This window comes from Notamacropus eugenii, chromosome 4 (genome assembly GCF_028372415.1).
Source record: "Notamacropus eugenii isolate mMacEug1 chromosome 4, mMacEug1.pri_v2, whole genome shotgun sequence".
Taxonomy (NCBI): domain Eukaryota; kingdom Metazoa; phylum Chordata; class Mammalia; order Diprotodontia; family Macropodidae; genus Notamacropus; species Notamacropus eugenii.
In genome coordinates this window covers 455,350,171-455,365,906 of record NC_092875.1, presented here as the reverse complement: position 1 = coordinate 455,365,906, position 15,736 = coordinate 455,350,171, and the positions used below count along the sequence as shown (strand labels likewise).

The following is a 15,736-nucleotide window of genomic DNA, read 5'->3' as shown; positions in this document are numbered from 1 at the left end:
TGTATGCATATGTGTATATACACAATGTGTGCATTGTGTGTATGTGTATTATGTATATGTGTGTGTTCATTCTTCTATTCCTTTGGGGAGCTAAACTTCTCATCTCTGAACTTCCTGGTACCATGCACACTCATCTTTACTTAGACCATATAGCTGCGCCAAAGTGGATCTCCACAGATTGAACTCAGTAGGAGCTCAACTATTCACTTCTGAACTATTCATGAGTTTATGGGATTATGTATCATCATCTTCACCCAGGCCATTTTCCATTATGTTGTCTGATGTATCATTTTCCTTTCTGTAACTTGCTCTAACTATAACCTTCTCCTTTAGAGTAACCAGGATAAATAGATTTTATTATAAAACCTAAAAGAGAGTATGATGTTCCTAAATTGGCAATAATTCATGAGTGATAGGTAAGTGTTAAATTTTAAAATATCAAGATATTGTTTCTCACATTTGTAACCCCATAGTCCAGAACATTAGCTCTGGGCTCTCATGAATCAGCATCAATAGTGAAGGATTCCCAATAATTACTTCATGGCTCATAGAATTTGTCCACACCAAGGGAAAACATGGCAACATATGAATTTGGATTGTTTCTTCTCCTTTAACAGGGAATTCCCACCCCCCTCTCCAGGACTACCAATAAGCATTTTAACACAAAAATTTTAATAAGTTAGTTTATCTGTTACTAACTAGCTGTTAACTAAATTTAGCTGTTAACCAAGCCCAGTTACCAAATAGGTATATTCCATTTTCTGGAGAGTATCATTTTATTGCTCACCTACCTCCACATGAAGAAGTTCAATTATAATTCCCATAAAACTACCAGCATGACTCTATTAAATCTTGGCTTCTTGCCCTTCTAAAACCAGTTCGCTCTTAGCTGCCCTCCTCTTTTCAAAGGTCTGTCCTCTTTTATACCCTAGAACAGAGGTGTCAAATTTACAGCCCATTAGTCAATTGCAGTAATTAAAATTTAATTGGGAAATGTTTAACAACAAAAAATGAAAATACCATACAGCAGAGATAATGTTAATTTAAAGTATTAGAAGTCACTCTGTAGCCAATTTTTCACCACTTACTGTCCTAGAATAAATATTACTTTTATTTCAGCTCCTAACCATTACCGCTAGACCTCCAGATATTGTCATATGTCTATATGGGTTTCAATATGTTCAGCTTGATTCTATGAACTCATCCACAGTAACTCTGGAAACCCCTGCTATGATGGAGGCAGGTTTCCCTACTTCATGACGAATAGAATGACTTAGACATCTTTTTCCTATTTCTCCTCTTATTGCAATGTCTTTTTGACTACACAAAAATTGGCCATGGCTATAAGGGAGAAGACACTCAAAGCCCTTGGAGCCACTTGCGTGCTTTTGCTCTCAAGTCCACTGAATCATGGGGAAAATTGATTGCCCTTCTTTGGAGGCTACTTTCTATATGTGTTAATAGAAGGTCAAATATAAAGTGACCTCAGGGCAAACAGCTTATGATCAATGGCGTGGTCAAGTCCATTACAAATGTAATTGAAGTAATCTGAAGTGCAGTGAAGTGGGAAGATGGGGAATTGTTCTTCACAAATTATTCCATGGAAAGCAATGTTGAATTTTTTTCTATGAGAGACTGAAAAGATCTTATCAGAATGAAAAGTATTAATTGATGTTGACAAAGTATCAGCAGAGAAACCCCTTGATGCATTCATCCTGTCTCCCATCCTTGGAATGCTCTCCCTCTCCTCATTTCTCTCTTTCAGTTTCACTGATTTTTGTCAAGATTCAGAATAAATATGATCTTATTCAAGAAAACTATTGCTAGACCTCACCCCAAAATTAACTCCAATCTATATTGCATATAACTCATATGAACATAATTATTGCAAATTGTCTCTAATAAACCCCTTTCAAAGTTATTTTAAATTTCAGGAATAAAACAAACATTTTCATAACATATTAAATTTTAAAAGACAGTTGTACATGAAACTGCAGATCTACTACATACAATGTGCTATTCCTTTCAAATAAGCAATACAATTATTGTCAGATTTTTTCTTTGTTTTGCTTCCCTCCCCCACCACCCTGGAGATAGCTACCTTTAGAGACAATTAAGCAGATAAACAGATAAAGATAGATAGCTATATGTGCGTATGTATGTTTATGTGTATATATGTATATATAGATGTAAAAATCATCCTATATATACTTCTATTTATCAGTTCTTTCTCTTGATACAGATTGCATCTTTCTTCACATGTCCTTTATAGTTAACTTGTGTATTTATAATAGCTCTACCGAATTTTAATAAATCAAGTATTATTATTGGAGTACTTTCTCCTTGCTTGGCCTTGGACCAGGTATTTGCGATACAAGTGTGAAAAGTGAAAGAATCCCTAAGTGTAATGTGCTTATGTTCTGATGGGGGAAGATAAGCGAACAATTAGGCAAATATATGTGTGTATGAATGCATATATATGCATATATATATATATATGTGTGTGTGTGTGTGTGTGTGTGTGTGTGCCTGTATCCATATATGCATATATCTATGCAGCTAGCTGGCACAGGGGATAGAGTGCCAGGTTTAGAATCAGGAAGGCTTCTCTTCCTGAGTTGAAATCTGACCTCAAATACTTACTAGCTGTGTGCTGCTGGGCAAGTCATTTCAACATGTTTGTCTTCATCTCCTCATCTATAAGATGAACTAGAGGAGGAAATGGCAAACCACTCAAGTATCTGTGCTGAGAAAACGCTAAATGGAATCATGAAAATTCAGACAAGTGAAAAATGACTGAAGAACAAAGAAACAAATAAATATGAGTCTACACAGAATGCATGCATGTACATATATGTACACATATGTCTGTATACACATAGACACGCATACACATTATATGCATGTATTGCATATATATGTGTGGATATATTTATAAGTCTATCTTTACATAGATGCCTAGACAGATAGATAGAAATCCATGCAGCTAAGGACAAAGTATTTTGACAGGGAAGACGCTAGAATTCAGAGGTATTGGGAAAGGATGATGTCGAAGGTGGCACCTCAGCATCATCTTAAAGGAAAAAGGGTCTCAAGGAATTAAAGGCAAGCAGGAACTGCATTCCAGATATAGTGAAGAGCCAGAGAAAAGGCGTGGTATGGGTGATAGAATACTTTAAGAGGCAATGAGAAGACTGGTTTCAATGGGCCACGGCGTACAAAAGAGGAAATAAAGTCCAATAAGTCCACAAAGTAGATTGGGTCTGCATTGTATGGGTATTGAAAAGCTCCAAGAGAAGAATTCTTTTATTTTCTTCTAGAGTTAAGCAAAGACAACGGAGTTGGGTGAGTAGGAAATGATTTAGAGCAAGACATTTTGTACTTAGCTTTTGTTCTCTTCTGTATGTTATCTGTGCCTACAATACTCTGTGCTCAGTATGTGTGAAAAGAAAAGCTAAGCTACACAGAACAATATTTTGTTAGTATTTGCAAAGAGAGCACTGAGTCAGTAAAAGGACAAATATCTTCCAAAGCAAAGATGACCAGGATTCTTTGCATCATGGGGATACAAAAGTTATACAGCACAAATGTTATACAAGTATTGTGAGGTTTGTGCTATCAGAGAAAGTACGTTGTGTCCTTCAGTGAATCAGGACATCCCATTCTCCACCATGTTGGATTATTAAGGTACCACATGCAAAAAACGATAAAGCTTTACTACAAACAAACATGTAAGCGGTGATGACTGCCACTGGTGTGGAATATCCAAAAATGCAAGATAGTATAAGGGCTGAAAACTGAAAATCAGAACTGAAAAGTATATATAGCCAATTATACCATCTTTTATCTCAGAATCATTACCAGTAACCACTTTTACAGAGCAATTTTTCCAGATTAGAATGGCCAAAGCACAACTCCTGAGTAGATTGGATGGCAGTAGAAACAGTTTTATACTGTTCAATATTTTTAATAGATATACATGCATCAAAAGCAATACTGGAGACAGCACTTGGGGAATAAGATGGTGTGATTTAATCTTTTCTTTTATGTATTAAACCACTAGGAGATCCTGGCTTTTAAAATGATCAAAATACACTTTCTTTTAGTTCTATAAACTACTCTCTGTGTCTACTTCAACTTGGCAGAGATAATTACCACCAATGGCTTCTTATTTGGAAGGTTATTTTGTTCTGAGTTTAGATGTTAATTTTTCCTGCGATTTCTTTTGCTTCATGCTTTAATGAAAACTATGCATCACTGCATTAAATGAAGTCGGGCAGTGGGTAAAATAGAGCACTGCTATTAACCTCTCACATTAGTGTGGAGAGAGGCAGAGAGGAGTTTAATAACTCAGGAGTAAAATCCCTAGAGTAATTACCTAAGGCAGGTTTAACCCAGAATATTAATACAGTGTAATAAACAGACATCTATTTTAGAAAGGAATGAAATTGCATTCAATAATCAATTGCATGCATTTGATGGCATATTAAATGATTGATCTTTTCAAATAGGGTCTTCAGCTAGTTAGTGTTTGACTTACGTAAAATAGTATTGAGTTTCACTTTATTGATACATAAAGCTAATAAAATGTTCTCAGATCAACTTGGGCACAGTGGAACTTAAAGTAAAATTTTAGGCTGAGGGAAAACATGAAGTCATTCTCTTTAGAAGTTTATTTTCACCCTAGTTTGCATAAAAATGTGAAAAAGCTTTAAAATAAGATGAAAGTTACTGCATTTGTTGAATCGACCTGTGTTTGTTAGAATCTCATTTCAATTGTTTAATCTGTGATTCATTCAATGATAATAAAAAGGAAAAAAATTTATTAAGGTGTGTAATTAAAGTGTGTAATAAATTATGTAAAATTACATAATTTTTATGACTCCCCCAATATCTTTAAGCAATTAATCTTCTGGCAAAAGTTTGAAAAAATAACCAGATATTGATCGGATAAGACTAACATAAATTATGTCAGGTTCAACTGATATGTAAAGATTTTAAGTACCAAATGGAAAGCAATTGCCTGCTAGTGCTAAGTACAAGTCAAACCATTAAAATATTCACCACCACCAATGAGTTGGACAGTAGGCGATGAAATATTTTGCCATAGTACCCAATACTTCGAGTTTTCCAATGAATCTGTGTTCCCTTTAATAGTGATGTTCTATTAAACTGTGTATTAAATCATAGCCCATCTTTGACTTCCTAATCCCCATAATTTGCCTGTTATCACATAAATTCACTTAAGTTTTGACTTAGCATTGTTTAGGCCCTTCTCTATCTCTCTTTACAGTGTGAAGATAGGAATGAGCCATGTGGGATATATTTTGCTTCTGATATATGTCCTTTTTTGATTGATGTTTCCCCAATAATGTCCTTCACATGAATTTTGTTCATAATTTCAAGTTTTGTAATGTATTGTTGTGGGCTGTGAATACCATGTGCCTCTGTATGATCCTCTACTTGAATTGTTTAGAGTCTACAGTGTTCCATGACTTTCAGTCCTGCTATAACCACAAAACCATATTAGTTTTAAAAAATAGGTCCTTATTTCAATGAAAAGTTGGACACCCATTAAAAGAACTAAAGAATTTTTCAGTTCAAACCATTTAATCTACTCCTTTCCTCTGGGCCCAATTCATTGCCTCATTACAGTAATATAAGGCATATTATGTATTTTAGCTCAGATTAATATGGCATTTCTTCTATTATACACACACATACACACATATACGTATTACAAATATCAACTCTCTATATCTTTAAGTGAACTTGTACTATCATGATGTGGATACCATCTTAAATGATGCAAATTACAACCCATTCTCGTTATCCTGTGTGGCTCATGTTCAGAGCTACCTAAAAATCTTCTACCAGGGGTCTACCTAATATGTTCTTGACTTTACATAATTCTTGTTCTTATTTCTTTTTACACTACAACTCTGTACATGATATGTAACTAGTGAAAAAACAGAGTTTCAATGTACAATAATTCCTAACTGGAAATATCTATCACTATCCCATCCAATAGCTAATTCCCATGGGTTATGTAGGTTGTAAAGAATTTGGAAGTAAAAGGGACTTTTTTAGAGATTACCTTGTTCAATCATTTTCTTTTGCACATTTTCTTTTCTTTTCTAGTCATCTTCTAGATGAAAATAAGGTTCTCTGGCCTCTTTCTTCCTCCCTCAGTTGTTTGTTTTCAAATAAGACTAAAAGAAGAAACTAAAATGTAGGAGAAAGGCATTCTGGATCCTGGGGCAGGAATGTGGACCAGGCAAAGTTAGGGTAACTGGACACTTTGAGGAACATTGGCCCTAAAAAATTTAACTCTAAAAACTTTCTAATAAGGTTCTAAATTTTTCAACTCTCCACACAGACAATAGAAAATAAAATATTATCTTCTGTAATTTTATATATGTAATTACCAGAAACTACTTAGTTGGATGAAATATATACATGAATCAAAAGCAATAATGGGGAAAGCACTTGGGGAATAAGGAAATGTGATTTAATTTTTTCTTTTATGTATTAAAAGCAGTAGGAGAGATTGGCTTTTTAAAGGATCAAAATGGGATAGACATAGGCTTATGGGAGGGAAATATTTGGCACTGTAGAAAGATAGAATATGGCAAAGAAGCAGAATAAGGAACATTCCAGCAATATTAGTTGACACAATTAATTTTTGTGATTATCGCCTTACATAGACAGAGAAACTTTGATAGGTTCTATCATCTTCGGGTAAGAAATGTCAGCAGAAATATCCCTGTACAAAAAACTTCAGATACTAAAGATTAAGTACCATTTAAAAAAGTGATTTATACTCACCCAATTTGTTGGCTGCTATGATGGAGTAGATAGAGTGCAGTGTCTAAGTTGACATGTATGATCTGTGGTCAGTGAGATCCTCCAGATGTTCTTTGTAGATGATGTAAAATTGCTTGCATCAATCCCAGAATATTACAGAGCGTCCTAGAAGGGGTTTGTTACCCTCAAAAGAGTTACCCTGCCTGGCACATGTAACAAATAGGTAATTTTGAAGAAAGGGGTTGAAGAATATCATTAGGGATGTGTATGATAGTGAGAGAAAGTAAATTAGTTATGTGGTGAAGGTGAGGGATGGCAGTTGAGCAACTCAGCTACCCCTCTGACATCCTTCAGATGTCAAAAGAAAGGGACAATGGTCTTTAACATATTGGATGAGGTCTCATTGATGAAGATACATCTGGGCAATGTAGTCAGTGTTACAGATATGGGTGGGTTTCAATTCTCATTACTGAAGAGGGAAAACTCAGAAATATTTTTCTGAGAACCTGTATCATAAAATTGCAGTGCATAATAATGGTTTGCTGTTTTAAGTATCCAGTTTAGCACAATCAATACCAGCACCATTTGATGATATAAAACAAGACAGATAATTATCAGGAAATAAAATCATTCATTCAGAAAGGGAAGCATTAATGCTTAGAATTCTAAAATAGGACAGTCCAAATCAATTAAATTATTCAATTAAGTTTAAAATGGATTTATGAGTATTTAAGAGAAAAAACCAAAATATGACCTTTAAAAGGTAAGTTGTGCTTTTATATTTAAAAAAAATAGACAAAAATGTAGAGTGCCTAAGGCATGAATACTTATTTTGCTGGATTCCTGATTTCAGTGACACATGCACTAATCCAGTTTTTGACCCCTTTACAGATAAAAAGATGGAAATAGCTTAAAAAGATCAAATAACCTAAATTTAAATTAAAATTGTAAGTAGAAATTTAAAATGACACTATCATTCTCTATATAAAGGATTTTGTAAATGGAAAAAAGGCATATATCATTTAAGCATACATGCATTAGTGTTTTCATCTCACTTGGCAAGGAATAATATGAAAAGAATTCTTATTACACAGAGACAGTGCTAGAGTATTAAAAATTCACTGTGATTCAAAGCAAAATCTCAAGATTATTCTCCATTTTCATAATTTCATGTCATGTTTTAGCAGTTTCAATATGAGTGAGCAGTGGGATGAGTTGCTTGAAAAAGGGAATAGCTACCAGGAATAGAGAGATGAAAATCCCACTGTACTCTTCTCTTATTGGGAGAATCGGGACAGACATAACAGTTTAAGAATATCAATAAATGAAAGAGCACATGGAAAAAGGTAATCATACTATATGACCATTCATATGAAAAGGGGTTGAAGGAACTGGACATGTTTTACCTGTAAAAGTAAAAGTTGGGTGAGGAGAGGTGGTTTGGGGAAGGCATGATAGCTGTTTTTAAGAATTTAAAGGTCTATAACTTGGAGAATATTTTTTTTTCTTTTTTTCACCTCAGAAGGCACAAATAGGACAAATGTCAGAAGCTATTAAGAGTCTAGCTATTAAAAGTGAGACAGAAATAAGAGAGTTGTCTAAAAGTAAAATCAACTTTCTTGAAAAGTGGTCAGTTCCCTTTTCTCGAAATTCTCAAGCTTAAGCTAGATGACCACTTGTTAGGTATAGTAAAGACTTCATTTTTCTGTGAGTCAGATGAGATAGCTGTTGAGGTCACTTCCTCTTCTTGAATTGGGTGATTCTATGTTCTCTACTAAAAATTTGGACTGCCTTTTCAACTGAGCAGAATGGATAGCATACCTAGAACTTAATAACATTAAGAAGTTCATGTAGCCAAAATCAGACTAAATTAGAGGTGCTGTGACAGAATTTAAGAGGACCTGGCTTCCAAATTCACCCCTAAGCAGTGGATTATGAGAATTATAACCTTATACATTTCATTTCTTTACTATTGATACTCATCAAATTTAATGTCCATCTTAAGCTTACTGGGAATAAAACATATGAGTATGTTTAGTGAAGAGATATAGGTAGATGCTATGACAGGAGAAACTAGGTGTCTACCAGGAAGAGGTGGGGTGGGGGAATTATCGTAAAGGACATAATAGAAAGCAAATGGAATATGTGGAATTAGGAGAGTGACAGAAGATAAACCTAATTCAAAATTTTATTTTTTGTGGACTTTCAAGTGCCTTGTCAAATTGAATCTGACCAATCTTCTTAGCCTAAATTCATGGATAAAAATATAGATAGAAAAGTTTAGCTTTGACAGCAGTGGTGATGTCTATTAATAAAACTTTTTATAAACGAAAAAGTGAAGTCATGAATCACTGAAAACAAAATCCCAAAACTTCATCATATATGTGTTTATGAATGTGTGTATATGATACAGATATTAGAAATGCTATAAACCTTGTGCAGATTGTACGGTTATGATAGGGAGAGAGAAGGGTGATAAGAGTATATACATACTCCTCTTTACAGGGCCTAGTCTCTAGGGAAACTGGCATTTTTTCCAAAAACCCTTCAGTGTCCCACAACTGCACACTATTTTACCATTTGTAGTGTTTGACATACCCCATGCTTCCACTTTTTCCTGTTAAAGGGCATGTTCATTTTTGGTCTTTCTGGCAATCCTCTCTACCTCCACCCCCTATCTGCCTTCCTTAGCTCTCTCAAAGGATGATGCTTTGTCTACTAGAGATGTGGGATGGTGTTGTTTATCTCATATTGGGCATCTTGCAATGTCTTGCTCAACACAGAAACTTGCCTTCTTCTATAACGTCATGAAGATGGCAGGCAAAATGTGACTCCCTAACTTTCCATTTTTAGAAAGAAAATTCCCATCTCTGATGTGTGACAATGATGTCTAAATTAGTATTTCTTATTTCCTGGGGATTGGGTCCTGGAGCACTAATTAATGGAGAGACAAAGTTATTTGTTACTTTTGCTAAGTTACAACATCTACACATTCTGGGCTCTTGTGTATTATAATTGTGGAGGGAAAAGAAAAATTTAAGAAAGTGGGGATAAGATCTGCCTCATCCCATCGCTGCTTTTGGAAAGACTTTTGAGCCTGCTTCCACTCCCTTGGCTAGATTCTGAGAAATTTCTCTAAGAATCCCAAACCCCACTCCTACACACAGACCCCTATAGCTATATAGATTTAGGTGTGTGTGTGTGTGTGTGTGTGTGTGTGTGTATGTGTGTATGTGTGTATTTGTCCTACATTGCCAAAGAACACCATGTCAGCAGAGAAATAATGACATGATTTGCACTTGATTTTATTTAGAGTGAGAGAGAGATGTTCAGGTCACCAGTCTCACTTCTCCTCTAGAACTAGCTGAATCTAGATGAATCTATTCATCATGATGATTGGAGATGACCCAGGATGAGGCAATTGGGGTTAAGTGACTTGCTCACACAAGTTAGCGAGTGTCAAGTGTCTGAGGTAAGATTTGAACTCAGGTCCTCCGGACTCCTGCACTGGTGCTCTATCCATTGCACCACCTAGCTGCCCTTCATCTAGACATAGGATTTCATGGATCAAGAACCATAAGTTCTTGACAAAATAAAAGGGTCATTAAGTTTGATCATGACTTGCATTTCTGACTTTATGCTCCTGAACCAGTTTCTATATTCCAAAATATGTCTTCTATAAAGATGTAGTAAACAGTCTTACATAACACAGAGCTGTTCATTATTGCAAGTATTCAAATGTGTCAATGATTTAGATCAGGGAAGTACTAGTGGTCAGATTAGTTCTCTGAAACAGGTGCTTATGCATTGTGTGATTAGTTATACGTGGGTGTGTACCCACAAGAAGGAAAGCAAAATGAAACTGAGTGTGTTTCTTCTTCCATTTTCACTAAACACCTAGTAACGGAGGTATAATAGGGCAATCTTAACATCCAATGGAACTTGAAAGGAATCTTTGTTTGCACTGACAACAGGTACAGTAGATGCATAGGTAGTGGGAGCAGGATGAAAAAATGCAATTATTCAAGTGATAGCTACTGAAGAATGGTGCCAATGTTCTCTCTTCTATAATATAGATTCCAGGGCAAGCCAACTGCTCTTATCAATCATGGAGTGGACCAGAGTAAGTTGGTGTATGGAAGGTGTGAAGGAAGAATGCCCAAAATAATGTAGGTGCATAGATAGCATAGATAGATAGATAGATAGATAGATAGATAGATAGATAGATAGATAGATAGATAGATAGATAGATAGACAGACAGACAGACAGACAGACAGACAGACAGATAGATAGATAGATAGATAGATAGACAGACAGATAGATAGATAGATAGATAGATGATAGACAGATAGATATAGAACATTAAATTTCTAAAATTTTTCTGATTAGTGTGATCAAATATGAATATTTCGCTAAACAAAGAAAAATAGAAAAAGATTACATATGTATCATAAATCACTACAACATATGTTTGTGTTTTTCTGCCTTTCAAGGGGGGATATTTCAAATTTAACAAGTAATACCCCTCACTTTCTTCCTTTTCTATGTTCCTTTTCTGTCCCCTACTGTTTTGTTCGTAATTCATTGGCACTCCCTTCTTTTTTACTTTTTTACGTAGTATCACTATAACTCTTCCCTCCCTCTTATCTGCATCCCCTGCAAGAAAGAAAAAGAAAAAGTACATGCTTGTAATAAACAAATATAGTTCTCACACACAAACCCACACATTTTCCATGTTTGAAAATGCATGGCTTGAACTGAGCATTTGATTCATCACCACTCTGCCAATAGATGGGACTGAAGAGGTATCATCAGACTTGCTTGGTCAATGTATTGATTCTAGATCTTAACTCACTTCTTTTTTTTTTTTTTGCTTATTATAATCTTAGTATAAATGGTTCTTCTGATTCTTCTGACTTCACTATGAATCAATTCAAATAAGGTAACCTAAGTTTTTTCTTAATCTATTCTATTAATCATTTCTGCAGCAATTAATGCAGTAATGAATTTTCATTAATTTTCATTCACATTTATTCAATCAATGTAGTTTCATTATATTAATATAGCAACATTGTTTGGCCATTCCTCCATTAATGGGTATTTGTTTCATTTGTAGCTCTTAACTACAACAAAAAGTGTCACTAAGGATATTTTTGTATTCTTTCTCTCTTTCTTTCTTTTTTTTTTTTTTGGAAGGGGATTTAAGCTTAGCAAAAATAATTCAGTGATGTTTGGAATATAGTTCCAATTGTTTTCCCAAAATAATTGTTCCACTTCAGAACAACACTGTCACTAAATTGGCATGCCTGTCATCTCACATGTCCTTTAAATACTATTACTCTACTTTTAAAAAAAAAATGCTCATCTGATAAATGTGAGGTAGAATTGTAGAGTTCTTTAAATTTACATTTCTGTTATGATTGGGAATTTTTAACATCTTTTTTTAAAAATATGGATATTAATAATTTGTCTTTTTTCCCCCAGAATGACCTGTCCATATTCTTTGACTTTTTCTAATGTGGTAATGACTCTTATTCTTATGTACTTGAATAAATTCCCAAGGGAGTTTGAATATCAGACCTCTAACAGAGATATTCACTACATGTACTTTTCAGGTACTTTCTTCTAACGTTAATTGATTTGATTTTGTTCATGAAAAAGATATTTAGTTTTATGTAATCAAAAAATGTCTAATTAATGTCTTGTCATCCTACTCATCTAATTTGTTTATGTTGTGACCATTCATATTTCAATCACAAATATATTTAGAATTTATTCTGATTTATGGTGAATTTTGATCTAAACCCAATTTCTCATTGATAAATTTCTAGATTTCTTAGTTATTTTTTATTGAATTGTGAGTTCTTACTTCATAGTTTAGAGTCTTGGATTTGCTGCACTCTTTATCACTATGTTCAATAATTATTCTGTTCCAATGGATTTTTCTTTAATGTCCATTCATTAGTGTATTAATTCACATATCTATCTGTTGATTTGTTTATTTGACTTTATTAGTACAAATAGTTTTGCTTTTTACTGTTTTGTGATCAAGTTTGTGACCTGATACTTCTAAGTGACCATGCTTTCCACTTTTCTTTCAGTATTTTCCTGTTGATTTTTTTTCCTTTTCTTCATGCACAGTAATATTGTTTTTATTCCTTCTAATTTTATAAGTAATCCTTTGCTATTTTGGTTGTTATGGTTTGGAATCTGTAAATTAACTTCCATAGTATTGACTTTTCAGCCTGGGACAAGTAATAGGCTTTTATTTCTAGAATCCTATTTTTCATTTCTGTAAATTAGGTTTCATGATCATATCAACATAATTTCTAAGTGTGTCTCCATAACTAGACTTCCAGATGTTTTTTTTTGTATTCGGTGGTTACTTAAATGGATATTTTACTCATTTACACAAATTGATCACATATTTGGCATCAAAAACATTCAGATTAGCAGAAATATTGCCTAAATGCATTAGCAAATACAGCACAATCCTATCTGAAATTCCCCTTTTCTATATGAAGCCTTTCCTGAACCCTCATTCATGCTGGTGCCTTCCCTCTGTTGTTTTTATTTTTTTTTCAACTAATTCTGTGTATGCCTTGCTTTTACATTTATGCTTCCTTATTATCTCCCCAGTAGATTATAAATCCTTTAAGAGTGAATTTCTTTGATTCCAGGTGCTTAGTGCAGTCCCTGGAAGATGGTAAATACTTAATTAATCCCATGTCCATTACACCTTTTTTATCCCCTAAATATAGGAAAAATGGATGAATAAATTGGACATTATATAAATTAAAAACCTCCAAACATATCCAATCATAAAGTCCAGATTCTGAAAATGAAAGTAGAAAGTCAGAAAGAAAACACTTTTGAGGAGGGACAGGGTGAAAAAGAGAGAGAATATAATAAATGGAGGGGGAATAGGATGGAGTGAAGTAGTTAGTGATAGTAACCGAAAAATACTGTTATATGAGATATTTCATATCATTTTTTCCCACTGTTGATGTCCTTCCTTCTCACATAAATTTATTTTGTATTGTGGGACTTAACCCAAGAAGTACTTCATTGTCCACTGCTAAAACGAGCCGTAGTTAAATTTAGGAGCCATCTTGAAGCCTCCAAGAGCATTTGGAGGAGAGGGAAAAGATCCTCTCTGAATGACTTACAGAAAAGATGGATACAAAGAAAGAATAACTGGGAAAGGACAAAAAGTCAAAACAACTGCTATTACCATTCATATTGATAAACTCATACATCTATGAAAAATAAACTTAATTTGATGTATATACCCTCCATCAAATATTAAAATCATGTTAATAAATCAATATTTCATAACATCCTACAAATATTTTCATGAAAATTCTCTATGGAAAAATTACTGTGTGTATGAACAGATGACATTATTGAAGTTTGAGGGCAGCCAAAGAATCATATTTGCATGATTCTTATTTCCTCAAATAATCAGAAAAGTAAACAGCATCATTAATGATATTTAACTTAACCATCATTCATATGGACCACTCTTGATATACTTGGATATTAACTGGACTCAGACCCTGGACGAAAGAGATCTAGGTCAAGAATTAATTAATTGTTTCCCTCCAATTGGAGTGATATTGATGAACATCTACCAAAATCACTTATTCCTGAGGAATTGAAGGTATTGAGATCTCATTCTCTCAATAAATAGGTCATTTAGCCACAGAGAATCTGAAGCTTAATACCAAAAGTGCAAATAATAAACTAAACAATGGTAATCACCTTTACATGTATGCTCCACAGTTATTCTCGTTCATGTAAAAATAGAGACTGATGCTCAACCTTTGTCCATCTTTGAAACTGGTGACATTTTATTTCAATGATCATTGTTTCATTCACAGGTGGACTATACAAACTGAAGAGTATGATGCAAAATTATCTAATAAAAAAGCATGTTATTGATTTTGTTTACCAAAGATTATGTTGGTTCAATTATAAAGCTATTTTCTGCATAATAACATCCTTTAAAAACCACTGAACCAAAGACAGTGAAACATGGAATACTACCTTCCCTGTAATGAAGGAGAATTAATTACTTGAATGAAGCTAGTAAGTTCAATTTATTTTTAAATAAATGAAAGAATTAAAGATATTCACTTTCTATATGATGCCATAGGGGCTATGTTGGATATATAACACCTTAAGAACTCCAACTCCTTGGTGCAAAAGCTGAAATATATATACATGCACACTCACATATGCATATACACATACATACACACAAAAAAGTGTGTGTGTGTGTGTGTGTGTGTGTGTGTGTATGTCTGTGTGTAAACTGAAGGCTTAAACCCCTTTTGGATCACTCCTATTCATCACAAAACAATGACACTTTATATAAAGTTATTTATCAAACAACTTTTTCTTCTCCTTCAAGAGAATATCTACTCCACCTTTCATTGCTCATAGTTCTCCTCTCTTATTGTGGTGATCTGTTTGCATCAAGAATTATCAGGTGTTATATCTTGAGGCTGTCTATCTTATCTTTCCCCAGTATTCATATTGTACAATTATGCTTATTATTAATGCTCATATCAGTATACTGCATGTATCAGTATGCTGGATGAGCACTCTCAGGAAGCTAAAATTCTCTATCCTTTATTTGCTTGTTCCATTTCTGTTATCAGACATTAATGCTTTCATCAGTGGAAAAATTCTACTTTTGAAAGGAGACTCATTATAAATATACCCTCATGCTCTAGTCATCCCACTTAGTCGTTTCCATAAGACCAAAGTACAGGCAAAAATGATTATGTGTAGCCTTTCAAAAGCCATAAAAGATCATCTCAGTAACTAAGTAATTTTTCAATAACTGAACTGGAACCATCACAGACATTTAATGTAACCATTAAAAGTGCCTGGGAAAAGAAAGTACTAACCACAGTCATA

The 15,736-nt window shown here is 34.0% G+C and overlaps 1 long non-coding RNA gene across 1 annotated transcript in view; it reads right to left on the bottom strand.

Annotated features, from left to right (window-relative positions):
• Nucleotides 1-797: 797 nt before the first annotated feature.
• LOC140498656 (uncharacterized) overlaps nt 798-15,736 on the bottom strand; it is a 48,706-nt gene continuing 33,767 nt past the window's right edge. Inside the window, exon 3 of the long non-coding RNA XR_011965168.1 lies at nt 798-928. This is a non-coding gene — a long non-coding RNA (uncharacterized lncRNA). The remainder of the gene's footprint in view (nt 929-15,736) is intronic.